Below are 27,709 nucleotides of genomic sequence, written 5' to 3'. Positions count from 1 at the left end.
GAGGGTGCAGTTTGGGGCGCCCGAGCCAGCCTGAGGCAGGGGAAAGGCCCACGAATCGCTTTAGGTCAGCTGACTGCCATGAGGGCAAGGTGGTATATTGGAACCAAGCTTGGGCTTCTGCGCCTCAGTTACTGTAGAGAGAAAAGGACACTTTTCACCGCGCGGGGACAGCTAAGAAGCCTTTCTTGGGCCTTATTGTTCCCAGGAGAGTGTGGGATCACCACGTTGGGCATACTCATCTTGGCGCCAGTCACAGGCAGCGCTTGCCCTGGGCCTGCCCTCACTCGAACCGGCCTCCCGCACCCCGGCCTCCGGGCGCCTCTCTCCGAACCTCGGAGGCCTCCACACCAACCCCAGTCTTCGAGAGGCCTCGCGCCCCCACCCTCCCTCCTGCGCGCGCCCTCCCTCCCCGGAGCCCACCCTCCTTCCTCAGCTCCCTCCTTCCTCCGCGTCCTCCCTCCCTCGGCGGCCCCCTCCCTCCTCTGCACCCTCCCTCCAGCGCGGCGTTTTCGGCTGTTGGCTTCCCGGTCGTGTGCGCAAGCGTGTCCGGCCCCTTCCCCGCCCCCCGCCCGAGCCCCGGCCCCCGCCTCCCCTCGAGGCGGACTTGCCCGCTCCCAGGCCGGCCCCGTTCCTGGGACAGGGACCGGGCCGAGCGGAGCCGCTGCGCCAGTGCTGCCCCGCCAGCCCGGGCGCCTAGCGGATCGGAGCTGCGCGCGGATCTACCTCGCCCCGCCCCGCTCCACCCGTGAGGGTGAGTACGCGGCGGCCGGGCTCTGGGGCCCCGCGGCGGAGGGCGGGGAGCGCCGGGACTGCCGGGGCGGCCGGGGCTCCAGCCTCGCGCCACGGCTCGGGGAGGTGGTCGGGCCCGGCACGTGGACGCCACGCTGCACGGGGTCGATGTGGTGCGGCCACAGCCCTGGGGAGCTGGGTCTCTTTCTGGACTCGATTTTCGCGGGAAGCCTGATTCGTCCCGCTCTTTTGCAGTGAACAAACGGGACAATTCTCCGGAAAGTTTCTAACCCCCACCCTTGTCGCTCCTGCGCCCGGGCTGAATAGGTGTCCACCACCTCTAGCATCCCCCGAAGTCCAGAACATGTGGGCCGGCTTTGCTAGAGGTGACAAGCTTTGCAGTGTCTGTCTTGTGCTGGAGTTGCAAGGTCGCTGAGCAAAGCCCAAAGGTGGGCTTGCCAACCGCAGACCGGCTGTGTCCAAGGAGTCAGCCGCGATATGAGGGGGTCTTTGGGCCTAGGCAGCTGTGTTTCCAAGTTGTCTGGGTGGTGGTCATTGGGAAGGAATAGGACTGAATAGGTTGAGCCTGAGCTGGGAAGTAAAACCCTTCTCATGTCTGTTTTGGGTGCCTCTCCGAGATCCCTGCTGGCTGGGACCTCTGGGCAGCCCTGAGATGCCAACGTGTCTGCCATTCCCAGTATTGGCGGGGGGTGTAGACTTTTCTGGTCTATAAGGCCTGATCTGCTGTGTTCTTCGTTCTCCGGGCTGGATCCTCAGGGCCAGGCTGAGAAGACTGCCTGCAGGCTAGGGGTGTAAGCAGTGCCACAGTGTAGGTTATCTGTTACTGGGGCATGAACCTGTACCATGGTACAGGAACAGTTCTACAGACCTTACTTGTCCCCCCCGCCCCAGGCCTCAGCCTAGGAGGTTTTAAATGATACTCAGGGAAAGTACTGGCGCAGAGAGTTGTGTACTTGCTATTGAAACTACATGTATTATTACCTTACTTTCTCAAGCAGCCCTAGAGTGCTTCCTAGGAGGTGCCGGTTACATAGAGTCTGGGAAATAACTAGACACGTTTTGCTCTGTTGGGAGTTGGCCTGCAAATGCCCTCTGAGACTGCAGTGGGTACCCACTTTTCTCGAACTTTCTGCCCCTGTCCCCTACTCTGAGCACCCCTGGTAGCCTGTGCTGTTGCCGAGGCAGAGCATAGGGAGCTTAGTGCTTGTCCAGGGTGAGCCAGGAGTTGGGGCCGGCCCCCAGAGACTTCAGGGTGACAGTGGAGATAAAGAGAAGGGTGTAGACAGAAGTCATAAACGTAAATTAGGAACCGGGGGTGTGTCAGAGCACTTGCCTGTAGTAATACTGGGGTGGGGTGGGGAGATAAGGGAGGCACTCAGCAAGGTGCTTGGCTGTCTAAACCCGTTATGTTTAAACTTATGGTGGTGGTACATGCCTATAGTTCCAGCACTCAGGAGATGGGATCCCAGCATTTGGGTGGTAGATCGGTTCTGCTCCTTATGGAGTTTGAGGCCAAACGACGCTACATGAGACCCAGTCTCAATAACCACCTTTTGGGGCTGGAGAGATGGCTTAGTGGTTAAGAGCACTGGGTGGTCATGCAGGGTACCCAGACTCAATTCTTGAACACCCTATAATGGCTAATTTCGGTTCCAGGGGATCCGAATCCTCTTCTGGATTCTACAGACACCAGGCATGCATGTGGTGTACATACGTCCATGCAGACAAAGCACTCATACACGGTTTTTTTTCCCCAAGTTGCCTGCATAGCCTTTAGACTGAAAATGCATCTTTAGCTTGGGAGTGGGGGGCTGCTGGAAGAGAGGAAGCCCCCATTTCACCAGGAGTGGATGCCCAGGGTGAGGAAGCTCGGGGTGCCCTCTAGGCTATCGTCCCTTCGCTCCCTTGCTCCCTTCCCTGAAGCACTGACTCACCCACAGAGTGCTTGGCCCCTCTACCCTGCCAGCTGTTTTAGCCTCACAGAATTTCATTTTCCGGGTAGAGCTAAGAATCTGCCCATTTCTGGAATTGTCAAAATTCCCGGGAAGAAACTCCTTTCTTCCCTTGGTAGGGAGGAACAGAGGTCAGTTCCACTTCATAGCACCATGTAGAGTCATGGCCAGGCTGCAGTTACTCCCCCGGGGCTGCTGTCTGCTCTTGCTCTGCAGGCTACTTCAGGCCTCTGTTCTCTCCTCAGAGTACCTCTCCCAAGGTTGCCCAATGAAGTAGGGAACCTCTCCTGTCACAGTGGTTCAAGGTTTGCACCATGTGTTAGACGGAGGACATCACTCTGCCTCAGCTGATACCAAGCAGTTGCAAGCTGCCAGGCTCGGGCTTCGGGAGGGAGCATGGGGCACTAGGAAGGTCAGAAGGCTGAACCAACAGACTTTGATAAGGCAAAGCTGCAGCCGCTAGGAGATAGACATTGGATGTCGGAGGGCAGGGCGAGTGGGGTTCACTCTATCTGCTCCACTCCCCACCGTTGAGTTCCATAACATCGTTTCGTCTTCTTCCCTGCACTGAACTGGTGCTGGGTGACATAGCTCCCACTTTTCTGCCCTCCGGCCCTCAAGATCCTCCATCTTCCTAAACACCGGAAGTTCTTAGTTACTACAAGGATGACTAGGAAGTGGCTGTCCTCATTAGCCTATACCTGCCTTCATCAACCTTTCCCAGAGAACGTTGTGTGGGTGCTCGGAGCCCCCCTAGGAGGAGGAGAGTGTTGTCCTTCTCCCCCAACACCCCCACATCTTCTACACTCCTGAGGTGTGTCTGCCTAATGCAGGTGGAGGTGGTGGTCACATGTGGGCTCAAGGATTGCTTGAGTCTCAGGCAGAGCCCATTCTGAAATCCACCCAAGGGTTATGTTGATCTTTGGCTTTTAGAGTATGGGTGCCCACAGGTGCAGCTCTCCCCACATGACCCCCAAAGCTGCTGTGCAGAAGGTGATAGGATTGTCTCTATCTGAAGCCCTGGAGTTCTGCTCTAGACTGGCCAGGGAGGGAGATGCTTTTGCTAAGATTGAGGTAGTTGCTCACTCAGTGAGGAAGTCCAGCAGCAGTTGGAGCTTTGGGACAGTCCTTTCCTCCTGCTGGCAGCTTTGCTCAGGCCTGTTCTAGGGTCAGGGGCTCTAGGATCTTGCTTTCATCTCTGAAGGGAAGCAGCTTGTAGAGTCCCGGGACCAGTTTTGCAAGTGCTGGGTCAAAAGACACAGTATTTCTGCTCTGGACCGAAATCTTCCAGGTGTGAGTTGAGTTCTACAGCAGCTGTAGTGATGCCACTTGTTCCCATGGTCTGCCCCGTGTCCTCTCCCAGCGAAGCAGAATGTTATAATGAAAAGGGGCTTGGCCAGGCGTTGCTGGTGCACACCTTTAATCCCAACAGAGACAGAGGCAGACAGATCTCTGTGAGTTCGAGACCAACCTGACCTACAGAGCGAGTTCTAGGACAGGCTACACAGAGAAACACTGTCTCCCAAATGCCCTTCCACCCCCCTCCCAAAAAAGAAAAAGAAAGAAAAGGGACTTAAAGCCAGACTTGGGGGCTACTTAAGCATGAGAGCCTGAGTGAGTGAGTGTGTGCCTCAGTAATCCTAGTGTTCTTAGAGTGAGGTGGGAGACAGAGGCAGGAGAATCGCTGGAAGCTGGAGGGCCACCTAGCTTTGGCATATGCAGTGGTGAACAACAAAGAGACCTTGTCTCAAACCAGGTGAGAGGCTGAGGTTGTACCTTGACCTCCACATATATGTTGCGGTATGTGTCCACAGGGGCGCATGCACAAGCTCATGGACACGGATTTACACAATTTAATGGAAAACTGGAAAACAGAGAGGGAAGAGAAGCAGCTCAGTACACTTTGTGTCACCTCCTGTAAGCCTCTTTGTAAACGAAACAGTCCAGGGAAAATGAAAATTACTATACCAAGGTCACAACACTTCTAAACTGTGGAGCTGGGACCGACCTGTTTCCAACACGCACACTTTTCAGCCCTGTTTTCCCCACTTCCTAGCTGGAGCTTGTCTTAACCAGTCCCATCAGGGACCCGGACAAGAAGGATGTCAAGGTCACGGTGATTTACTGTCAAAGGGGGGTGGGTATACAAACCCAGGCCTCTCCAGGCTGCCTGAACTTAAGTCTAGCCTGGAGTTGGGCTTCTCAACCCTTTCAGTGGGGAAGGCTAAGGCTCTACTTCTCACTGCCGCCTTCCTTCCCTTCAGGCCCCTCCCAACCCCACGCCTCTCTCCCAGCACGGGTAATTGCTTCCATCTGCCCCGCCTGCCTGCTCCTATTCCTTGGAATTGTGGCCACCGCCCACAAGGCTGAAAGTCCTCCTCAAGCAACCACTGGGACCCATGGGGAAGGGGAGGGGCTCTGCTTGCTGGGAACCTGCCCGTGTCACTGCTCCCCGTAGTGTCTGGTTTAGAAAGGATACCTTTGCTGTCCCGTGCTCTGTGAGTGCCAGAGGGACTCTCCAAAGACCCCATCTTGTCCCTTTGAGGTCGCTGGCCTGGCTCAGGAGGAGGGATGCTGGGCATGCCTTGGTGATGGGGGATGCTTGGAATTATTGGTGGCGTAGCCTGGAGGGCCCTGGAGCTCTGGGAATGGGAAAATAGAGCTATAGTTACTTTACTCACAGAGCCGGCGAGAAGAGATGCCTGTTTTTACCTTGCTGTAAAATAAAATGCACACTTGAAGCACACAGCACTCCGGTCACTCCCTGGGCCGGGAGAGAAGCCAGCTAGGGACCTTCAGGTGGCCACATGCAAAGCTTTAGAAACCTCCCGTTTGATGGCCACTGCATGTCATTGAGGTGTACCAGTGACCTTGACAGAAACAAGGGCCGTAGAGAGGAGAGGAAGACCAAGGACCAGGAGGTATGCTCATGGTGTTGAATGGATCGGAACACTTTTAAGGCATTTTCCTCCCTGACGGTTAAGACTTCAAGCTCTAGGAACTTGTCTGCCTTGCTCAATGCTGTATTCTTTGTTTGTGATAGGATCTCATTGCATAGCCTTAGCTGTCTTAGAACTCACTATATAGACCAAGTTGGCCTCGAACTCGTCACTATGCCTGCCTCTGCTTCTAGAGTGCTGGGATTAAATGCACTACCCTTGACTTTCGCTGCTATATTCTCATTGCCTAGAATGATGACTAGCAGATAATTGCTTAGTAAACATTTCTTTGAGGAGTTAATGGAAAAAATGTAGTTCAGGCTTTCTAGCTTGTCTCTACACTGCCCAGCCCCGTCGTGTGTTAGGATAGGGGTGAGCATCCTGTATTCAGACACAGGCAGGCAGGAGTCCCCCCTAGGAGAACATGCCCCATTCTCCACGCCAAGTCCAGCTAGTCAGTCCTTTTTAGTAACTTTCAGATCCCCGCATAGACTAGTCATAACCTCACTTCCTGTTCCTGTGTCAACTTCTTGTTATTTGCCCAAGAAGGGCGCCTTGGGGGCTGAGCACTTAGTTGGGTGGCGTCTGTGGAGTAAGCGGCTTATTCTCATCTCTACATACTGGGTTCCAGTTAAACTCTCCTCAAACTGGGACAGAGGCTTCTTAACTTAAAGAAAATAAAAGTTTTTGGTTTTTTTTTTTCCTTTCAAAACCTCTATTAGTCTCCCCCAAGAGTGTTCTCCTGTTCCTGGGAGCACACTGTACGGTTCTGTCTCCTTTGCTCCCACAGTCTTGTCACATGACTTGGTCGTCTTTGGTAATGACCATTCTGAATTGCCCTTGTCCTTCATGTCACCTTGAGCCAGTGTTCCGTGAACGTTTCCCGAGGCCCTCTGCCTCCACCACCCTGCACTCATCTCACTCTTCTGAGTTCGGGGGGACCTCTGAGTGTGGGTTGAGCCGAAGGCAGTGCCCCTGTCAGGATTGTCAAGCCAGGGGATTTGTGTCCTTGGGGACAGGTTGTCGGCTCTCTCAGCTTCTCTCCTTTCCTACCTTCAGCAACCTTGTTAGCATTATTTACACCTCCAAGAAATTAACACTCCTTAATGAGATAGCACTTCAGATAGCTTCCAGTGCCTGGAATGTAGCACGCTACCAAAGCTGGCTGGCTTCTTTTATTCCACAGAGACTGCGTTTGGGCCCTGGAGAAGAAGAGCATTGAGCTGGGCAGGACCCAGAGCCATTTCTGTGTCGTCTGTTCACACATGTGAGCTCAGGCAGATCTTGCTTTTGATTTGGGTTTCTAAACTAGAAGTCTGTTTATTGAGGTCCAGGTATAGTAGCTGCCTCGCTCAAGGGTTGTGACGCACAAGATCAACACTTCTTCCCCTGGAAGAAACCTCAGAGGCAGGCGTTAGTGTTGTCTTACTGTCAGGTTGGGACCTCGTCACCACCGCATCCCCAGCACTAGCACCCGCCTGGTACCCAGGACCGCACCATAATCTTTCCTTTTGCAGATGATAGAGTGGAAGCCGGAAAGGCCTCTCCGTATTCAAGGTCACAGGAGCCATCTCTCCCCAAGGCAGGGAGGTGCAGGCCTAGCCTTGGTGTGACCCCAATTTTCTCATTCCTGAACCCCCACATGCCTTTCTAGTTCAGCCCATCTGTTTAACACGCTCCCAGTTGTTAAGGGTAATCTCTCCTAGGGCATGGTGGCCCCCTAGGACTTGGTGAGCTAAAATGAATGCTCTGGAAATGCCCAGTGGCCTGGACTAGACTCGACTGGCCTTGTCTGTTTGACAGAGCGAGAGCTGAGGGGCTGGGGGAGAGGGTGTGTTGTTGGAGTGTTGGCTGTCCTCACAGCGTTGTGAGTTCTTCTCTCCAGATTCATTGCCTCTTCCCTTTCTGGGTCCCTCTTTGGCCCCCTCTTTTATCTCTTTCAGCTCTTCAGAGTTTCCAGTCTTGCCTCAGAGGCACCTACTGGAGAGATCTGGCCACAGCAGAGAAGTTTCTTCCCGGCCCCCTGCCAGTGAGCACACCTTTTGTGTGTGTGTGTGTGTGTGTGTGTGTGTGTGTGTGTGTGTGTGTGTGCATGGGTAACCTTTGTGTAAGAGAGTGTAGGGGCATATGTCCGTGTGTGAGCAGAACCTGGGATGCATTCGCCTGACTCTTCACTCCTTACCCAGGGCCTGGCACTATGTTGCTGGCTCCTGCTCTAGAGTTTGCTTCTTTGTTGTCTTCATGACCTTGGCTTTGAACTGAGGCTTTGTTCTCTCTTAGTGACCAGCTGGTTCCTTGCAGTGGTCCCACACAGTGGTGACTGATCCCCGGCCACCCATTCAGCTGCCCAGGGGCCCTGGGGCCAGTGTTTGTCCCCTGTCTTCCCAAATGGAGGCGTGTAGGGGCTTCCTGCCCAGAGTTTCAGTCCTGCCAAGGCGGACGGAATGGGGAACAGCTGCCTTGGCTGATTGCGGCTCCGTATGGATTTGGTTTGACAACAAAGCTCCCTCTGTGTGTTCTCAGGCCCCTTATGTAACTAGAGTGGGGGCAGGGGAGGTACAAGAGGAGGTGGAGATGGAGACCAGGAGACACCAGGAAGGGGCTTGGGAGAGAAAACTGGTGAGACCACGAAGAGAAAGACTGAGGGGGAGGAGGGTAGGTTTTGACATCACGGTCTATTTCCTGCCTCCAGCAGTGGGTAGGGGGTGACTTTCAGGTCTTGCACCCTTCCTTTCTGTGTTGTCTTCCTCCCCTTGGTCCCTTCCCATCAGTCAATGTCAGCTAAGAAAGGACTGTGGGACCTGTTTGGGAGTGAGGCCTGAGAAGTTAGTCCTTGACCTCACCTTTGAACTGAATAGATTCTGCACAGCCAGGCCTCCTTTAATCCCAGCACTTGGGAGGCAGAGGCAGTTGGATCTCTGTGAGTTCAAAGCCAGCCTGGTCTACAGAGTGAATTCCAGGGCAGCCACCACTACACATAGAAACCCTGTCTAAGGGCTGGAGAGATGGCTCAGAGGTTAAGAGCACTGACTGCTCTTCCAGAGGTCCTGAGTTCAATTCCCAGCAACCACATGGTGGCTCACAGACATCTATAATGAGATCTGGTGCCCTCTTCTGGCATGCAAGTATACATGGAAGAAATGTTGTATACATGATAAATAAGTAAATCTTTAAAAAAAAAAAAAGAAACCCTGTCTAAAAACAAACAAATAAATAAAATAAAAAGTGATTCATTTTCTTCCCTTGCCGCTGGGCTTCTGTTCCCTTGTCCTAGAGCAGCCCTGTTTCTGGAACCCTGGGCTACTTCCTTCTGCAATGATTAGAAAGTGGCTCTTCCTTGCACCATACCCGGTTGTCCCTACACTTCACTCAGCCTGCTGATGAACTCCATCTGTGGCCCTGTCCCCTGCATCACCCTGTTCTCTTCTCAGCAGCTGTACAAATCGAGAGGGAAGAAAATATCCTCTTTCAGGAGCAGCTGGGCTGATATGCCAGCAAGGCCAGGTGAGCTGGCCAGAGCTAGGTGTGCCCTGGAGTAGGGGTGGGGACCAGAGCCGAGCCTGGGACCCGAGCACTTAATGAATACTAGAAGAGGCCTGGGGAATATGTGGGGTCTCTGGCCTCTCCTGCCTTACAGGGATGCCTACACTCCTATGGGGACTCATCCTTCTAGATTATCTCCAGGTCTATTTCTTCTCTGTGTCTCAATTTCTGGTTTTCCTGATACCTGTTGTTTATTTTCTCTCTTTGAAAAAACTTTTCTGCATCTGGAAAAGTATTGTGAAGGCTGTGCACATCCAGCCTGTGGAGAAGTACGGCTCCTTCAAGGGTGGCGAGAAGTGCTGCTGGCCAGGATGCTGGTCATCCCGAGCGTGGGTTTGGGGCTCATAGATGGAAGTTTGGACATGTGTCTTGACCCATGGCATTGCTGCAGCTCTTTGTGATCTCTGCCCAGAGCTATGCAGCAGGACTCTTGACACTGCTGTTCTAGGGGGACGTGGTGTGGGGTGAAGCCCAGATCTGCTGAAGACTGGACACTAGAATCCTCAGACCCCAGGCATTGACTGGCTGGAGTCTTGGGCTTTTACTGCTTCCATACTGGGTGCTGGGATGATCCCGTGGATGCTGAGCAGGGTGGGTGGGGGTGAGGGTGGGGGAGGCAAATGGGAGAACCTAGGGGACCTAGGACTTTCTAGGTTTGGTGTTCAGTGAGCTGAGAGGTCAGACCCTCGTCTAGATTAGGCACAGATAGAGAGCTGAACAGTCCTGGAGGATGGTAGTGCAGGCTGTGGATGTCAGGCCGGGAAGAGCTTCCCTCCTCTGCCGTGTGCAGGGCTGTGGGCACAGGCTTACTAGGACTTTCCAGCCCTGTGGGGACACCCTCAAGGAGTCCATTAGTGTGGCTGAAATGCCTCTCCGGGACTTGTGCCCTGTGTCTTCCTTCTGTTTATAGTCCTGCGGCCTCCTCTTTGGTGTCCCCCTTCCTACTGCTTCTGAGGACGACAGGAGGTGACCTTTCCTCTTGACAGCTGGATTTGGAAGGACAGAGGCAGTAGGATCAGGGATTCCCTTTCTCCAACTTTCAGAGGTCCCCAGAGAGCAGATGTAACCACTCCCCGCTCCTCGAAGCTCCAGGCTCCCTGGCGGATAGCTCCAGGGACCTGCAGCCAAACAAACAAACAGCTGGAGTCAGAGCTGAGACTCAAGAAACCAGAGAGCAGTGCACCACCAAGGAATGGCGGAAGAGGGTTCACTGGCCGATGGGGCCCAGCAGACCGCAGAAGCTGTATGTGGCAGTGGAGTGGGTAGGGAAGGAAAGGAGTGAGAGTTGTGTTTGTGAGCACTCGTGTGTATGTGGGAGGCCACTGTGATGCTGTGTGTGTTTATAGTAGCAGCCAGGCCAGTCTGAGAGATATGTGCAAGTTATTGCCATGTGGGGCTAAGTGTAGGTGTTACTGAGGCAACACAAGTTTGGCTGGGGAAGGGGCTGGCTCTGTGGTGTGATGGAGCTGTCGGTGCTCGGACAGTTATTTCTACCCTCCCCACAAGTGGCCAGCTGGGTAAGAGATGGCCCTGGGTGGCCTCTGTAAACCTGAGCACCAGCCAGCCTGTCAACCCAGAGGGTCTGTTGTTAAAGGACTTCAAAGCCTGGTCTTTTTCCACAGTACCCAGAACAACAGCCCCGTCCTTCCCCTGCCCTCATCATCTGCCTTTACTCTGAGGAAAACTGTCTGTGTGTGTGTCTCTGTGTGTATGTTTGTGTGCAAGTGTGTCTCTGTGTGTGTGCGCGTGTGTAACTGTGTATGTGTGTGTCTGTGTGTGTATCTGTGTATGTGTGCGTGCCTATGTGTGTGCATGTGTGTGTCTGTGCATGTGTATCTGTGTCTATGTGTGTCTGTGTGTGTATCTGTGTTTGTGTGCGTGCCAGTGTGTGTGTGTGTGTAAGTCTGTGTCTGTGTATGTGTCTGTGTGTGTGTCTGTGTGTGTGTCTGTGTTCAGACAAACTGATACAGGAAGGGAAGGGCTCAATTTTCCTACCTCACTCTGCACATCCCTTCTAGGAGGCCTTTGCTTGACCCCACTGCACCACCCCTCTCCAGCCCAATCTTTTACACATTTCCTTCTACCTTTAACTCCAAGTTCTTCCTAGGAATTCTGAAGAGCTCTCCCTATGGATATATAGACTTCCTTATGAGGCCTGATTCAAGAACATTTAAGGCCATGAGTCCACTTAGAGCCGACTTATGTCCTGGGAAGGGCAGAGGGAGTACAGTTCTACAGAAATGACCTGGGTGTGGGGAGAGGCTTCTCCCAGTGACTCCCAGATAAGAGCTGACAGCCAGTAGCAGGTGTGGAGCTCTGAGCAAACCTCTATTCACATCTGTGGGGATTCTTGGACTACACATTTCTCTACCTTGTTCCTGCTTGGAGACTTAGGGAACAAAGATGGTTCTCAACTTACTAAAGTTTGCTTTAAGGGAAAAGGGGAAAAGAATTGTAATGGCATGCGAAGACTTACAAAGAGTAAAAACAAGCAACCTTAGTGTGTCAGGGCAGTGCACACTGAGTAGAAACCATAGTTAGAGTTTTGCATTTTGCCCCTTACCAGCCCAGTGGTGTGCAGGATGATTATCTTGTGATGCTGGCAAAGGGGAGGCACTGGAACCCCGCCAGCCCAGCGATCACAGGATGGACATTGTTGCCTGCCCAGCAGTAGACGGGGTTGTTAAGATAGGATGCTCAGCTCTTAGAGCATGGATATCAGCTGCATTTTAGAGTTGTAGTATTGTCAGCTCATGAGACTGTTTTGGGACCTAGTCCCATTGTAAGTCAGGGTACCTCCGTTTGAGCTAGAGAGGATCATTCACTGAGGTAGCAACGCTACTTTGAAGGAGGCAACTTAGTAATGGGCACTGTCTGGAGTATTGGTGCCTGTACCACCCAGGCTACGAAAGTTTGTCCAAGGTCTAGCTGCCTGGCTGTGTCAGCTGGAACCAGCCCTGAACCCGGGCACTGACAATCAGCTGTCAGAGGTATTGCACTTGCAGAGAGGAAAGAGTGGGGTGACCCCCCCCCAGCATTGCCCCATCCCTCCCTCACCTGGTAGTGGCTGTCTTCTGAGGTGTGGGTGTGAATATGGTCCTGGGGTCATGATCCCAGGCAGGGGACCTGGACACTCGTCATCAGTGAACAAGAGTGTACTGGAGCAGGAGCACAGAGAGTGCCTTCAGAATGGAAAGAAAGCCCTCCCAGAAGCTGCAGAATTGCTCCAGGATCTTCTAAAATCTAACCCAGTGGTGTCATTCCTTCACTAATACCCTGCTGTGACTTTCTATGACATCTAGACGACCCTTGCTCATTGGGTGGCCCGTGCAGGGTCTTAGAGCCCCTGGTACACGTGGCATCCTTGAGTTGGCTCTCTCTAATCACCAGCAGTCATGTTGGACTTGTTTCTGTTCTCTCCGCCTCACAAATGCGGGGTCATTGTGTTTTTCTCAGTCCAGAACCTTCTGTCCCTATCCCTTATACAGCTCAGGTTAAAGCCAGCTTCTGAGAGGGATAGTTCTAACCAGACTGTAGAGGACCTGCCCAGGTATACATCACTGCCTTTGGTTAGAGGCTTCATAATATGAGTCATCATTACATTACCTTCATAATGTCTCTGTTTGCCATATGTCTGTCTCTACTTATGTGTCAGATCTATACCTGTGGGCCTGTCATCTTGTTTATAGCTCTTGGTGGCACGGAAGACAGTGCCCTGGGTGTAGGAGGCTGCGGTCTGAATGGGCTGCTGTTTCTGCTGTGCACCTAACTTTACTGTCTTTCTCCCCTAAGACAAGGTTTCCCTATGTAGACCTGCCTAGCCTGGAACTCTGTAGACCATGCTAGCCTTGAACTCAGAGATCCATCTGCCTTTGCCTCCCGAATGCTGGGATCAAAGGCGTGTAGCACCACCACCTGGCCCTTGTTGTGTTCTTGAAGCCTAGGGATATTGCAGTATTGCAGTGGGACAGGAATGTTGTTCTAGACTAGCTCTTCTGAGGAGTAGGTAAGGGAGGCATTGCTCATGGCTCTGCTGTGGCCATATGGGGCTGCTCTGTAGGTGATTGCACTCGGGGTTCTAGCCAGCAGTCCTAGAGTCAGAGTCATCGAGCTGGTCAACAGGTGCAGCAGTCAGTTCCTTAGAAACCACCGATCGATGGTATTTGTCTTTTGAGCATCACTTCCTCAGGCTCTAACAAGAATGTTAAGAGCTATTGCTCAATCTCTACCCACAACGTTGACTTGGTTTTCAGTTCCACTTAAGGGGCCCTGTTTCCCTTATACCGCCCATTACTGTGCGCCTCAGACCTTTGTCAGGATGAGTGAAAAAGCGGTGCCCCACGCATGCTGGAGTTGGAGCTTTTCCTCGGGTGCTGGGGCTCCATCTCAGAGCCTTGTGTGTGCTAGACAAGGGTTCTACCCACGCTGGGGTTTGACACGCAGATGAGCATCTTCTCATATGTGCCATTTGTATTCTTCACAGTAGCTGTATACTCACACCCTAGTTCTGCTTTAAATTTTTTTTTTGTTTTATTTTTTGAGGTAGGGTCTCATGTAGCTCAGGCTAGCCTCAAAATCACTATGGAGCCAAAAATCGCCCTGAATATCTGATCTGCTTTTAATTCTCATGTGCTGAGAGCTGAGAGGACAGGGATGAAGCATCATACCTGGTACATACAGTGATGAGGATTGAGCATGGGACCTTGCGCGTGCTAGGCAGACATTCTTCTTACTGAGCCACATCTCCAGTCCTTTAAAAACATAACAGAAAAAAAAAAAAAAAAAAAAAAACATAACAGGCTGGTGTTAATCATCCAGATCATCAAGTTAGTAAAAGTGAACATTTCCCCATGTTATGTTACACTTTCTTCTCCCTTTAAGACACAAAAGGGTCTTAAAGTTGTAGCTCAGTGGTAGAACACTTACTAGGATTAAGGTTGTAGCTCAGTGGTAGAACACTTACTAGGTTAGAGGAGAACGTAGGTTCGATTCCTCTATAGTGCCAGAAAAGAAAGAAATACAAGGGTGAGGCGGGTGTGTGTGTGTGTGTGTGTCCAGGACTGGAAGTCTGTCCTAGGCTACACCAGCTCCCATCCAAGAAGGTGGAGGAAATGGGGTGAGGGAGAGGATGAGAGTCCAACTCCTCATTAGGTATGATCCCAGCATAGGAAGGAAGGAAGAAAGGAAGGAAGGAAGGAAGGAAGGAAGGAAGAAGGAAGGAAGGAAGGAAGGAAAGTGGCAGGTGGGAAGGGAAAGAGGACAGGTCATGACACGTGTAAACCTAAAGATGTGCGCTCACAGTCTATTCTGTTCTTCTCATATGCCCAGGATTTAATTTTCACTTAAAGCTGGGTATACCTCTGTTTTGTTCTTTTACCACATGTGTATAATTTATACACACATGATAGAGCAGTATTGTTTTCTGATCCATACTTTATCTGTTTGTAACACATAAAAGTTAAATTTGAGCCTTTAATCCCAGCACTTGGGAGACAGAGGCAGATGGACCTCTGAGTTCAAGGCAGCCTGGTCTACAGAGTGAGTTCCAAGGCAGACAGAGAAACCCTGTCTTGAAAACTATTTAAAAAAAATTAAACTTGTAGTTTTATGTTTATCTAAATCAATCCATATGGTTTGATTACTTCAGTTAAAGGAGTTCTCAGTTGTGTAACTAGACCAGAGGTTACTTAGCCAGTTCCCTGCCTGGTACTAGTTCTCTGTTCTGCTGTTATAGCAGTGTTGAATAAGTGCTCTCAATGGAAGGATCTATGTGAAAGGGAGGTTACTCTGGGGTGTACCCGGAAATGGAATTCTGGATTTGAAGGTGTGCCTGGCTTCAGGCTTCAGCATCGCTCACACTGTGCAGTGCTCTGCTAAGCCTTCCTATCGGTTTGCATCTCACTACCAGCCAACGATGTGTTTGTGTGACCAAAGATACTGGGATTTCATCTGCATGCGTGGTCGCCAACCATCAGCATGCTTTCAGGCGTAGTAGGTATTCGTCCTTACTCCCCTGATCCCTCCCACCCTCTCTCTTTTTTAAAATACATGTTCTAACTCTGTAGCCCAGGCTGGCATTGAACTTGGGTCTTCTGCGTCAACCAAGGCTAGAATTATAGACTAGAATTATAAGCATGTACTATCAAACCTGACTCCCTGATTTATCATGGCAAAGTACATAATCATAACATCATACTTTCTATCTTACTCATTTAAAGACTTTGAAGTGTGTGTGTGTGTGTTCAGGTGGAGTTCAAATGACTCCTTGGGTCACCTTCAGGAACACTGTCTACCATTTTTTTTTCATTTTCTTTCTTTCTTTATTATTTTTGAGATAGGATTTTTCATTAGTCTGGAAATCACCCAGTTCGTGCTTGGCTGGGTGTATACTAGCATGTCCACAAGTTAATTTGCTTTGTTAGGTTTATCCAGATTGAGCCATGATCTTTACCTGACTATTTGGGATTTGAACTCAGGTTACTTAGGTTCTTTTGTTTCAGGGCAGGTACTTTATGGATTGAGCCACCCCCTAACTCCTTTCTTAACATAGTTCAAGGGCATTAAGGACATTCACAGTTTTCCCTGCCGTCACCACCGTCAAACTGAAGAACTCTTCATTTTGTGAAGTAGAGACTTGGAACCCCCTGGACAACTCATTTCCTGCTCCCCACCAACTGCTTCTCTACTTTCCGTGTCTGTGCTTTGACCACGTTGACCACGGAGTGCCTCCTTTAGGTGGAATCCTAGAGTGTTATCTTTCTGACTGCATTATCTCACTTAGCATATTGTCCTCAGTGTTCATCCACTGTGCAGCAAGTGCTGGAATTTTCTTGTGTGGCTGCACAAGGCTGTATGATACATGGGTACGAAATGTTGCTGATCACCTCACTTTTCCATAGACACTTGGACTGTCCCCACATTCTGGATCTTGTGACTGACCAGTTCTGTTGTAAACGTGGGTATATATGTATCTCTTGGAGGTCATGGTTTCACTTTCTTTGGGTACATACTCAGAAGTGGAATTGTTGGATCTGATTTTGCCCTTTGTTTTTCTTTGGTTTGTTGTTGGTTTTTTTTTTTTTTTTCCAATTTGCGTGATTAGTGATACTTGTAGATCACATGTCTTGTGTGTGACTCATTTGGCGTCAGGATCTTGCGCACTGTGCACCACCTGAGGCAGGCAGTGGCTTTGGAAAGGTCTCTTCTGGACAAGACAGCTGCCTAGAGAGATACTTTGCTCAGGAGCCCCACGAGTGCTGCCTGGAGACAGTGATCACAACTTCCTCTGGCTACCTCCTTCCTGCCCGCTCCACCCCACCAATGTTCCTGTGAATCTAGGCCAATAGGTAGCTGCACTCAGAGCTGGGTGGAGTCTGGGTGATGGTATCCCTACCATCTCCCCAGGCAACTGTAATCTTGTGCTGTAGATTCAGGAAGGAGCCAGCCACTGAGGACAGGTGAGCATAGTGTGGGAGTGGGGAGGAGCTGTGACTGAGCTCCTTCCCTTAGCTGGAGTGGGGCAGACGTGGAGTGGAGAGGGGCTGTTGTAGCCGTGCCAAGTGCTTGCTCCGTATGGGGCCAGCCCTGAAGCTGTGGGCTTTAAGTGGTGTGATATGTCTTTAGTTTGTGACATCTCTGGGAACTTGGTACTCTCATTTTGTTGTTTTTGGTTTTTATGTAAGATGTTTTTGTGTTTTATTTCGTTTTGAGACAAAGTCACACTACATAGCCCTGACTGTCCTGAAACTTACTATGTAGTCCAGGCTGGCCTTGAACTCTTAGAGATCTGCCTGCCTCTGCCCGCCACCCCCCTCAAGTACTGGGATTAAAAGTGTACTACCTCACCACTGGCTTTTTTTGTGGGGAGAGGGACAGGCTCTAACTGTGTATCTCTGGCTTGTCATTGTCTCCTGAATGCCAGAGTTAAAGGTATACACTTGAACCTGGTATCCCTGTTTTCAGAGGAGGAATCTGAAGCTGAGTTTTCAGTTGGTGGCTGCAGAGGCTGAGGTGAACTTTGGGGTTCTCAGAGTTCATACGTAGCCCTTTCATCTACAGCCAGTGCTTTGAGCTTCCCGTCAGCTGGTCCTGGTATCCTGTGCCAAACTGTTCGTCCTGAGGAACGTGTGAGGAGGAAAGAGAATAGGGTGCCATTGGGCTCTAATCTTTCCCGGGCCGCCCAGAGTTTGCTGGTTTTGGCTGCTGGTTTCTTTCAGCACTCTGGAACTAGAGGGGGTGGAGTTGAGTGGAAGATGGCAGCTGCCTTATCTGCAGAAACCGCAGGTGCCTGGTGGGAAAGGTGTTCTTCTGAAAGAAGCCGTTTGGCCAATAGTAGTCTTCCCGCTGGCCCTGTGAGTTGCCTGTGTGAAACTAGCAAGCTCAGCGCCTTGGGTGGCACAAAAGAGGGTCTGGAATTTTCTAACTTGATGAAACTTTCTGCTCATAGTGTTTTGTTTTTGTTTATTTGCTTGAATGAACAAATGATAATAATTTAGGCATTTGTTTATTTTAAAATATGCCGATTGATGTTTGGTGTTTGGGAGACTGGTCTAGTGGACATTAGAGATAGCATGGTATAGCTGCCACAATGAAACCGAAACAAGCCAATGTGATAAAGTCGAATGTGGGAGTGAGGAGGCCTCTGGCAGCTGGGTAGCTAGGAGGATGCTGTGGCAGGAAAGAGAGAGTAGGGAGGAGAGTCTGGTCTTTGGTCCTAACCACTGCTTCCAGATCCCACACTGTTGATCTGGTCCTAACACAAACCCAAGCATGAAGCTGCTGGCTTTGACTCCTGCCTATGCTTCTGCCAGGCTTCATTCTTCTGTGTGCAGGTTGGGTGGGAGGCATGCAGCCAAAGTTCTTCTCCTTGGGGAAGGAAGATGTGTACAGTGAGAGTAATTAGATGTGCATAGGGCGAGGACCGTGAATTCCTGTTTAATTCTCCTGCCTGCGCTTTCTCTAAGTGCTAAGGTTACAGGTGTATGCCACCATCCTGGGCCTAGACCGGTAACACCAGCGTGGAGGAAGCTGAGGCAGAAGGGTCTAAACTCATGGACATCTTGATAAGACGCCGTCTCAAGAACAGCCCAGCATTTTCAAAACGATTTTTACTCAGGGATGGAGAAATGACTCAGTGGTTAAGAGCCCTTGCTGTTTTTCCAGGGAACTTAGGTTCGATTCCCAGAACCCACACGGCAGCTCACACGTCTGTAACTGCAGTTACAGAGGCTCTGATACCCAGCTCTGGCCTCTGCAGGTGCCAAGCATCCACATGCTACACAGCCACACGTGTGAAACAGTCCAGCACATAAAACTAAAACACTAAAAAAAGAGTTAAGGATGGGCATGGTACCACACACCTTTAATCCCAGGACTCAAAAGGCAGAGGCAGGGGGTTCTCTGTGAGTTCAGCCCTGCATAGTTTCCATCGTGAACTTCCCCAGGTTAGCCAAGGCTGCAGAGGACAGCTTATTTTAAGAGTTGATTTTTTTCCTTCTAGTATATGGTCCTGGGGATCAAGTTCATGTTATCAGGCTTGGTGACAAACACCTTTACCCATTGAGCCATCTTGTGACCTGACTCAAATATTTTAAACTAGCTGGGATGGTGGTATTGTTTGACCAGACCAGGGCTACTATAATCCACTGCTTTCAGATAAGACATCTGGGGGCCAAAGGAAAGAGGTCCTGGCTGTGCTGGTGGTGAACCAGCCCCAGATTCCAGTGTTGTTAGCCTCCTGGGTGGGCAGTATTGGAAGAGAGCTGTCCTCCAGAGGCCCTGGCTGGGAGGAACCTGGGATAGGTCACTATTAGAAACCATTTCTTCTTTATTTATCCTGGCCCTGACCTGGCCTCCAGACTGGTCACTTAGGCATGTGGACTTCAGCTTTCTAACTCTGAGAATTTATGGATTTTGGCCTTTGCTCCTCTAGGCAAACACCAGAAGGATAATTTTCAGGAGGCTCCCTGTGATGTCTTGTGACAAGGCATCAGATGATGGCCTGACACTGTTGCAGGCACCAGGGAGAGTCTTGTGATTACATTGGGAAGGTTGTCTGCCTCCTCTTGCAGGATGCCCCACCTTCCGCAGGTGGCCCTAAGCATTTGGTCAGTTTCTCTGTCCTCTGCAGTCTCTCAGTGGCCTGGAAGAACAGTCTCACCTCAGGCTGCCTGTGGTCACACTAGACAGGGATGGGGACTGACATCCAGCCAGGACATTACTGGGGGCTGTGCTGGAAGTGACTAAGGGACTTGACCGATTGCTACTATTTTTTCCCATTCTTGTACCACCTACATTATGACAATGAATACATCCATTTGTTTTTTAAATATATATTTTTTACATATTTATTTATTTATTTATTTCTATTTTATGTGCACATTTGTCCTTGTGAGGATGTCAGATCCCCTGGAATTGGGATTATAGACAGTTGTGAGCTGCCATGTGGATGCTGGGAATTGAACCCGGGTCCTCTGGGAGAACAGCCAGTGCTCTTAGCCACCAATCCATCTCTTCAGCTCCCATTTTTTTTTAAGATTTAATTTTTCTATTATGTATTCAGGGTTCTGTCTGCATGTTTACCTACATGCCAGAGTAGGGCATCATATCTCATTACAGATGGTTGTGAGCTGCCATGTGGTTGCTGGGATTTGAACTCAGGACCTCTGAAGAGCAGTCAGTGCTCTTAACCTCTGAGCCATCTCTCCAGCCCACAGATCCATTTGCTAATCTAACAGATTTGTTTTGAGAGCTGTGTGCCAGGCACAGTTCTAATTATTGGTGGTGCAGCAGTAGGCAGACAATTTAAAACAAATCTTTGCAGACAGGCAAGCATTGGCTCTGTGGGGATTGCTGCTGGGAAGTGTGGAAAAGTGAATGAAGAGTTAGATGCATAGATATTCAAGCCTGTGTCTAAGACAAAAGCCTTCCTACCTGGCATGCAGCAAGATCAGAGGCTGAAGGAAGGTGTGTGCCTAGCTTCCTTCACCAAGGCATGGAGGCAGGACACACAAGAGAGTTAGGTGATGAAGAAGAGAGGAACATTGTCATGTGGGTCCCAGGAGCTCAGTAGAAGTAGGTCAGTGGATTTTTGCTGGTGTGGGAAGAAGGTAAGGCCATCAAATGGGGAGCATCGTATAGCAGAACCAGGGTATTGACCCTTTACTGAAAAGAGCCTGTGAGGTTGCATTAATCACATTATATTCAGTCTGGCTTGAATCTCCTTGGGTTACTGGCAACAATATAAGCTAAGAGAAGTTACTGCGAGTTAGCAGATGCAATGGAGGTTCACCTTGATGTCAGTGCAGGGAAGGTGGGAAAGATCCTAATGGAGTTTAGCAGTTACAGTCCAGATACGCTGCTGAGTGTCCATGGTGCACAAGATGCTGCAACAGCAAGTTGCCTGGCTCCTAAAACCAACAGTGCCCGGGTTGAGAGAGCCAGATCCTGCCTTTGGTAACCATGAATTTCAGTTATCAGTAAGAGACATAGAACATCTTTCACAGACACATGGTGGCCTGCGTCTATAATCCAGCACTCTAGGGCAGTCAGAAGGATCAGGAGTTCCAGGCCAACCTAGTCCTCATAGTGAGTTTAAAGTCAGCCACAGCAGAAGAGTGAGACTTGATTTTATTTTCAGTTTTAAATTTTTGTTTAATTTCTTAAAAATTAGTTCTTTGAGAATTTTATACAATGTGTTTTGATCATTTTCACCTCTCAACTCTTCCTAGATCCACCCCTCATTCCGTATACCCAACTTTGTGTCATTAAAACAAATCCATCAGATTCAATTTGTGCTCTTTATATAGTCTTGGCTGTGTGGCCTTCCACTGGGATGCAGTCGACTTACAGGAGCTACAGAGAGAAAAGAAACTGACTCTTCCTCTCCTAGTAGCTGTCAGTGGCCAGCTCCATGGCTAGGAGTGGGACTCCATGCCCATCTCCACGCTTCTTACCGAAATTTGGTCTGGGTTGATCATGCACAAGGCTTATGCATGCTGTCACAATCTCTCTAAGGTTATTGCACAACTTGCCTGATGTGTCCTGAAGACATCTTGTCATTCACTTTCTTTGCCTCTTATATACCCATTCTTATACCCACTCTTCTGCAATAATCTCTGGTCCTCGGTAGGAGGGCATGTGATACAGATGTCCCATTTAGGGTTGAGCGTTCTGCAACCCTGTACAGTCACTGTGTTAATCACTGTCTACTGTAAGATTCTCTGATGAGGCCAGCTTTACAAATCAAGGTCTATGGATGTATTTCAGTGATAAAATTCTTGCTTAGTTTGAACCCCAGAAACACACATACACACAAGTATTTTATTACCACTTTTTTTTTTTGGTAAAACATCTGCTCTATAATAGCTGTGATAATATGGTCCAGAGACACAAAGAAATCCCTGATCAGAAGTTATTATTTCATGGGCAATATATAAAAGCTTATAATTCTATAATATGAAATTACACTTTGGAATTTCTAAGTCTCCAATTTCAGAGGCCAAAAGATATTGAGCAAGACATACAATCACTATCTAACATAAACCAGTAACTATAAGCCATAAGATTCTATGATCTGTTTAGAGCTTGAATCAGTGTATAAACTGTAGTTTGTGGGGAAAAAGCATGAGTTATTCAGAAATACTGGAAAAGATTCATAAGAACAGGGCCATTTGAGCTGGGTGCCCCAGGAATGGAATTGTCCAGCCACCCAGGTTAGAGAGGGGTGAGGGTGCTGTCTTAGTACCTATATGCCCCTGTAATAGCACACTCTAGATGGAGTCATTAATGATGGGCTGAAGTTGTTTGGCTCATGGCTGCCTCATCCCATGGTAGAAGGTGGAAAGGCAAATGTGTGGGGGTAGCGAGGACTCTTTCTCTTCTGTTCTCACAGAGAGGCATCCCTTCCCTCCATAACTCTGTCCATGACCTACACACATCTTAAGGGTCCCACCTCCCAATTTGAATTTTAAAATTCCAAAGTCTGGGGTCTCTGGAATCGAATGTGAGTAGAGACCTATTCAAGGCAGATTTACCTCTTAAGAGACTGTACGTTTGATTTTGTTGATAATGTATTTTTCCTTCTCTTCATTTCTTCCTATACCATAGTTTCTTCTTTCTATCCGTAGTTTACTGGGTAGCTTAAGAATAGTATTTTGGGTCTGGGTGTGATGGCCCGTGATTTTAATCCCAGCCCTCAGGAGACAGAGGCAGGTGCGTTATTCTGAGTTCAAGGACAGCCAGGGCTATGTAGTGAGATTCTATCTGAAACACACACTAATATTATTTTGGGTGGAAAGTTAATTGTAGGTTTTCTTTCCTATTTTGAATTTGTCTATACAGTTTCCTCTAGCTACCGCTGTAGCTGCATACTAAAACGCTACCGTTGCCTGACTCTGGGATATCTCCTCATTCTCATAGCAGGTTCACTTTTGACCTTGAATTATTTAGTCACCAGCTTGTGAAATTACGCAAGCTACCTCGCAATTAGAATAATGGGATAGACAAGAGGAGAAATTGGTAAAAAGAGAGTGATAACTAGTCATGTGTACGTAAAACCCTACAAGGAAAACAAACCTTCCGAAATAATTGTCCTTAATTCCGTGCCCTGTTTCTAGACAGTGGTGAGAGGCGTTAGACCTTGGGACCCAAACCCACTGACCCCATGGTGTTGTTTGGGTGGCAGGTTGGAGTCTTGCCCTCAGCTCTCAGGCCGATAATGTGTTCTGGTAGCCCCGCAATTCTGGTGTCTCAGTGGAAGGCTTTGCCTACATGTGGGTTCCTTGGTTCCACTAGGCCTTTTTGGACTTTTCTGTGTTCTGACTCCATAGCTCCGCTGGGCCTTGCCTCCTCAAGAGTCTTCTTTGCTGCCTCCATCTATGTCCTGGCCCAGGCTGCCATGGCGTCCTTTGAAATCCAGGCAGAGCAAGTCATGTCCCATTGCTCTTAAATGCTATAACTACAGAGTTGGCACCCTGTGGGCACTGCCACTGCTTGTCCCCCGCTGCCTTTGGAGGGATGGGTCAAGCTGCTCCGGAGTAGTGGCTGAGGCAGCAGGAGGTTGCCCAAGAATGTGGGGCATCAAGGCTTATCATAGCTCTTGGCTACCTGCCCCAAGGTCTGGCCTCTCTTCTGTTTATTTTCTTCTCATAAGCTTGGCATTCTGGGTGTGAAATGGGAGGGACCTCAGTAGAATTCTCCAAGGGGCCTTTGGGGTCATTGTCCCATTGTCCTGATGAATAGCCTCAGACCTCATTCTGTCTATACTAATCTTATCAGATGATTGCTTGGCCACACCTACATTTTCCTCTCATGAAACATTTAATTCTCTATAGAGTCCAGGCTGAGAATCCCTCAAATCCCTAAATTCTGTTTCCTTTTAATTATAGATTCCATTTTCAAATCCTGTCTTTGAACGCACCGGCTACAGTCAAGCCACACGGCACCCTGAGTGCTTTGTGGCCAACATGTTTCTTCCACCAAATATCCTCTTTCAGCCTGCTGTTTCCCATGAAGTTTTAGACAATTCAGCCAAGTTGTCAGCCACTTTATTACCAGGATAGTATTTACTTTAGTTCTGACAACGCTTGTGTAATAGGAAAGCCCAGAGATTTCCCCTCCAGTTAACAGGACTTTTCCTAGCCCACATGTATTGGTTCTTCTAGCCTCCCCAGTTCCAAAGGTGATTCCACATTTTCAAGTATTTGTTACAGCAGGGACCCCACTTATTAAGACTAGGTTGTTCTTAGTCTGTTCTCTGCTGCTCTAACCAAATTCTGTAGCCAGGATTATGTATAATGGATATGAGTTCATTTGGATCATGGTTCTGGAGGGTGTGAAGTCCAAGATGAGGTCTTCTGGCTGTTTCATCTGCAGACTGAAGGCAGAGAGTGGGAGTAGGGGAGAGGTAAGAGGCTGAATTTGTCTTCTCATACTGGCTCCATTTCCATCTTATGGAATCCATTCCTGTGGTAAAGCACTAACCACTCATGGGGGCAGAGCTCCCTGCCCAAAGTACTGAGAACTGAATGGTAGGCAAGTTCTCTACTATTGAGCCCTGCCCACCTCTTAAAGGTTTCATCTCCCAAACCACCACACTCAGGATCAAGTTTGCAATGCATGAACTTGAGGGCTCACATTTAAACCACATGAGGCACCCTAATGTAAAAGAACCTGGGCAGTCAGGATGTGTGTTCTCTGTTCGTGGGTACAGCTACTCAGTGCTTCTTAGTTTCTTTCCTAGTTGACATGACAAAATACCGGGCACAAGCGACTTAAGGAAGGAGGGGTTTGTGTTGGCTCTCCATTTGCTGGGGGAAGGCATGGCAGCCAGGGTGAGAGGTGGCTGGTCACACCACATTCAGACTGGGGAAGCAAAGACTGACTCCTTCCTAGTTAGTCCTGGCCATGGCCGACGAAACTGCGACGCCTCTGGGGATGGTTGGGCTTCCTGCTCCATTACCCTAATCTGAAAGATCACTCAGACATGCCCTAGGTGATTCTAGAACCTGTCAAGTTGACAGTGTTAATCACCACACATGCTTCGGATGTGCCTGCAGTGCACGAGGCCTGAACTTGTAGGCTCCTGGCGACACAGTGCCAACATTGTGGTCCTAAGAGTGACTTTTGAGATGGTTTTGGGATGGAGTATTCTAAGCTAGAGCAGGGTTTGCTGTGTATCATTTCTCAGGAAGAGGTGGAGTGGGAAGTAAGGAAGTGGAATGTGGAAGTTTGACCTTTGGAGCAAAACCTGAGGTAAGGAGAGCCTGGGGGGGGGTGGGGGATGAGGCGAGGCAAATGTAGATATTTGCTTTAAGGAAGCCGTGTTTATTGGTCAGGGACAGAACTGGGACTAGAGGTGGGAAGAGCAAAGGGGTGGGGAGTTGGCTGGATCAGGTCCTGGGAAGGTGGTAGTGTTTGGAGAGAGAAGTGAGGGGTGTTAAAAGGGCAGGTAGCTCTGGGTTCTTTTGTTTGTTTTGTTTTGCTTACAGAACTGAGAGCCATCAGGGATATGGCTCCATGGTAGAGCACTTACCTAGCTTGCCAAAAGCCTTGGGTTCAATCTAAGCAACAACAACAAAAAAATAAAAAACAAAACAAAAAAATCAAAAGCAAACACTCTGAAGGGGACAGAAATCCAAGAGTTTAAGAGCATAGAACCATTCAGCAAGCTTTGGCCTTCTGCCTGCCCCCTACTGCTACTACATACGTGTTTGTGCATGCGCGCGCGCGCGCACACACACACACACACACACACACACACACACTACTATTACTACTACTACTACACCACACTCCCAGAGCCTCCTCTCAGAAGTGTCATTAAGCTGACCCTTGGGTGGACTCAGCCCTTGTGGGGGGATATTGATCGAATAGGACTCCTTTTTGATAGCAGGTACTTCTGCAGGGCGCTGTTTCTTCCTGTGTCCCTTGTTTGCCCTTTGAGAGTCCCCTGGCTGTGCTCATCAGCTCACTTTAAGCTGAGGACACCTTGGTTTCATGGCAGAATACCAACGATGCAGACAACTTTCCTGACGTTGGGCTAACTTTGTCTAGCAGGTTGGATGAGTGATTCTCCTTGGCAGCTGGGTCAGAGGAGATGCTGCTGAGCCTTGGAGCGGGATAGATCAACTGCAGGCTTCCCGTCAACAGATTGTCCTTGAAGCAACCGGTCTGAGAAGCCCTGTGCCCCTGAAGTACCCAAGGACACAAATAATCCTCTGGACTTGGCCCAGCAAGAAAAGGAAGTAGGATGTATACATCCTTGGTTGGGCACCTTGGAACAAACCCTAGGACGAGCCAGGCTACTTAGAACTGTTCTGGTTCTGATTTGGAACAAAGGTGTCCCAGTGTAGATCTGCATTGGGAAAGAGGCCAAAGAAGGAGTAGCCGTCTTGTTATTTGGGTTCACTCTAAGCTACTTACCAGTGACTGCCAGAGTCTCTTCCCTAAAGGTCAGTGTCCGAGTCTGGCTGAGTAGTTGTCTGTCATTTACTCTGGAACCCGATCTATGCAGAATTTTCCATTTTGTCGACACGCTTGAGTCACAGAGGAGGTGGCTTTGTTGTTTGCTTTCCTTTTTACTAAGGATGCTTGGCCTCTAACTGATGTGATAAAAATCGTGGAGGGCCAGAACCTCGACATCTGGGTATTTTAAACCCCTCAGGTGACTGCATTGTGTAGCCAGTTTTAACTGGAAAAGTTCCCCCTTAGAAAAGATCTGGAGGAAGGAAGGTAGGAGAGGAGACAGTTAAGGAAGAATCCTGATATGGAATTTTGCAACTCCAAGTGTGGTCCTAGCAGCAGGGCCCAAGGGAGCTGGTAAGATGATAGATCCTCAGATCTCACCCATCCCCCCCCCCCCCCCCCCCCGAATCAGAATGTGCTCATCAAAGGTTAAGTAGTCGTCTTTGGAGGCAGTCTGTCTAATCCAGTGATTTTCCACCGTGACTGCACATTAGAATTACCTGCCATGTGTAAGCACATTCCAGGGCTGGGCTAGACCAGCGAACCGGAATTTCTTCATAAGGGACTCAGACAAATATTCATTAAGAGTTTTAAGTGGTTTTATTTTTATGTTTATTTAGTTTGTTTTTTAGGGAGAGATGGGGAAGGAGAGAGCGGAGGAGAGAAAGAGAGAGAGAGAACTCATGTATGGAGGACAGAGGGCACTTTGAAGAAGTTGGTTCTCTCCTCCTGCCATGCACATTGCACACAGGTCTCCAGGCTTGACCACAAACACTTTTACCTGCTGGTCCGTCTTGTCCCTCCAGCAGCAGGCCATTCTTCTGTTCAGCTGTCATCCAGAACCTCTTCCCTGAGCACTGCTTCTCAAACTTAAATGTAGGCTCAGAATTCTGACTTTGTAGGTCTGCAGAAGGCCTACGACTCCACTTTGCTGATACGGGTCCCTGTGTGCCCGTGTTGCTGAGCTGAGAAATGCATTTGGAGCACCAGGGATTTAGCTATTGATTTACTTCCTATGTTGACAGCTGAAGAAAATGAGATCCCGAGAAGGATGTATGATGTTCCATGGTCACCTAACATGCCATTCATTTAATGCTTTTAGCTTTTAACTTTTGGTGGGGGAGAAAAATTGAGGTTTAATAAAGATACTTGAATATAACTTTTATCATGAAGGCTTAGAGAGAGGTGCTCACAAAGAAAGACACACCCCAGGGCATTGGTGTGAGTTTCTCAAAGAAGACTTATCCATTTAATGCTTTTAATTAAGTAGTTAATTTTTGAGACAGGGTCTCACTGTGTAGCCCATGGGAGGCAGCCATGCAGGTGAAGAAGCCCATGTGATGAGGAATAGCTTTGGAGGTTGTTGTGGGCAGCGAGGGAAGGAGGTTGTTGTGGGCAGCGAGGGAAGGTGTGTTCGCTTTTAGGAGAGCTGTTAAGAATCAAGGGCGACTTTAACTGGAAATTTAGGACTACAAATCTCACTTTTGGCTGAGTCAGTGTGGTAGCACCTGCCTGTAATCTCAGCATGCAGAAAGAGGAGGAACTCAAGTTTGAGGCTAG

At 49.3% G+C, this 27,709-nt stretch overlaps 1 protein-coding gene across 3 annotated transcripts in view; it reads left to right on the top strand.

Moving 5' to 3' along the window:
* Nucleotides 1-598: 598 nt before the first annotated feature.
* The window catches only part of St3gal4 (ST3 beta-galactoside alpha-2,3-sialyltransferase 4), a 37,160-nt gene continuing 10,049 nt past the window's right edge, over nucleotides 599-27,709 (top strand). For 2 of the 3 annotated variants that reach the window (XM_041657428.1, XM_041657426.1), the window contains exon 1: nucleotides 599-751. The gene's annotated coding sequence lies outside the window, so the exon portion shown is untranslated. Of the gene's footprint in view, nucleotides 752-16,612; nucleotides 16,642-27,709 lie in introns of those variants that run through there. The other variant, XM_041657427.1, reaches the window with a different exon arrangement.

The sequence above is a fragment of the Microtus oregoni genome, unplaced genomic scaffold (genome assembly GCF_018167655.1).
Source record: "Microtus oregoni isolate MIOR12 unplaced genomic scaffold, Mior012 000008F_ref0000371, whole genome shotgun sequence".
NCBI classification, from domain to species: domain Eukaryota; kingdom Metazoa; phylum Chordata; class Mammalia; order Rodentia; family Cricetidae; genus Microtus; species Microtus oregoni.
This window is presented reverse-complemented; position numbering and strand designations above follow the sequence as displayed.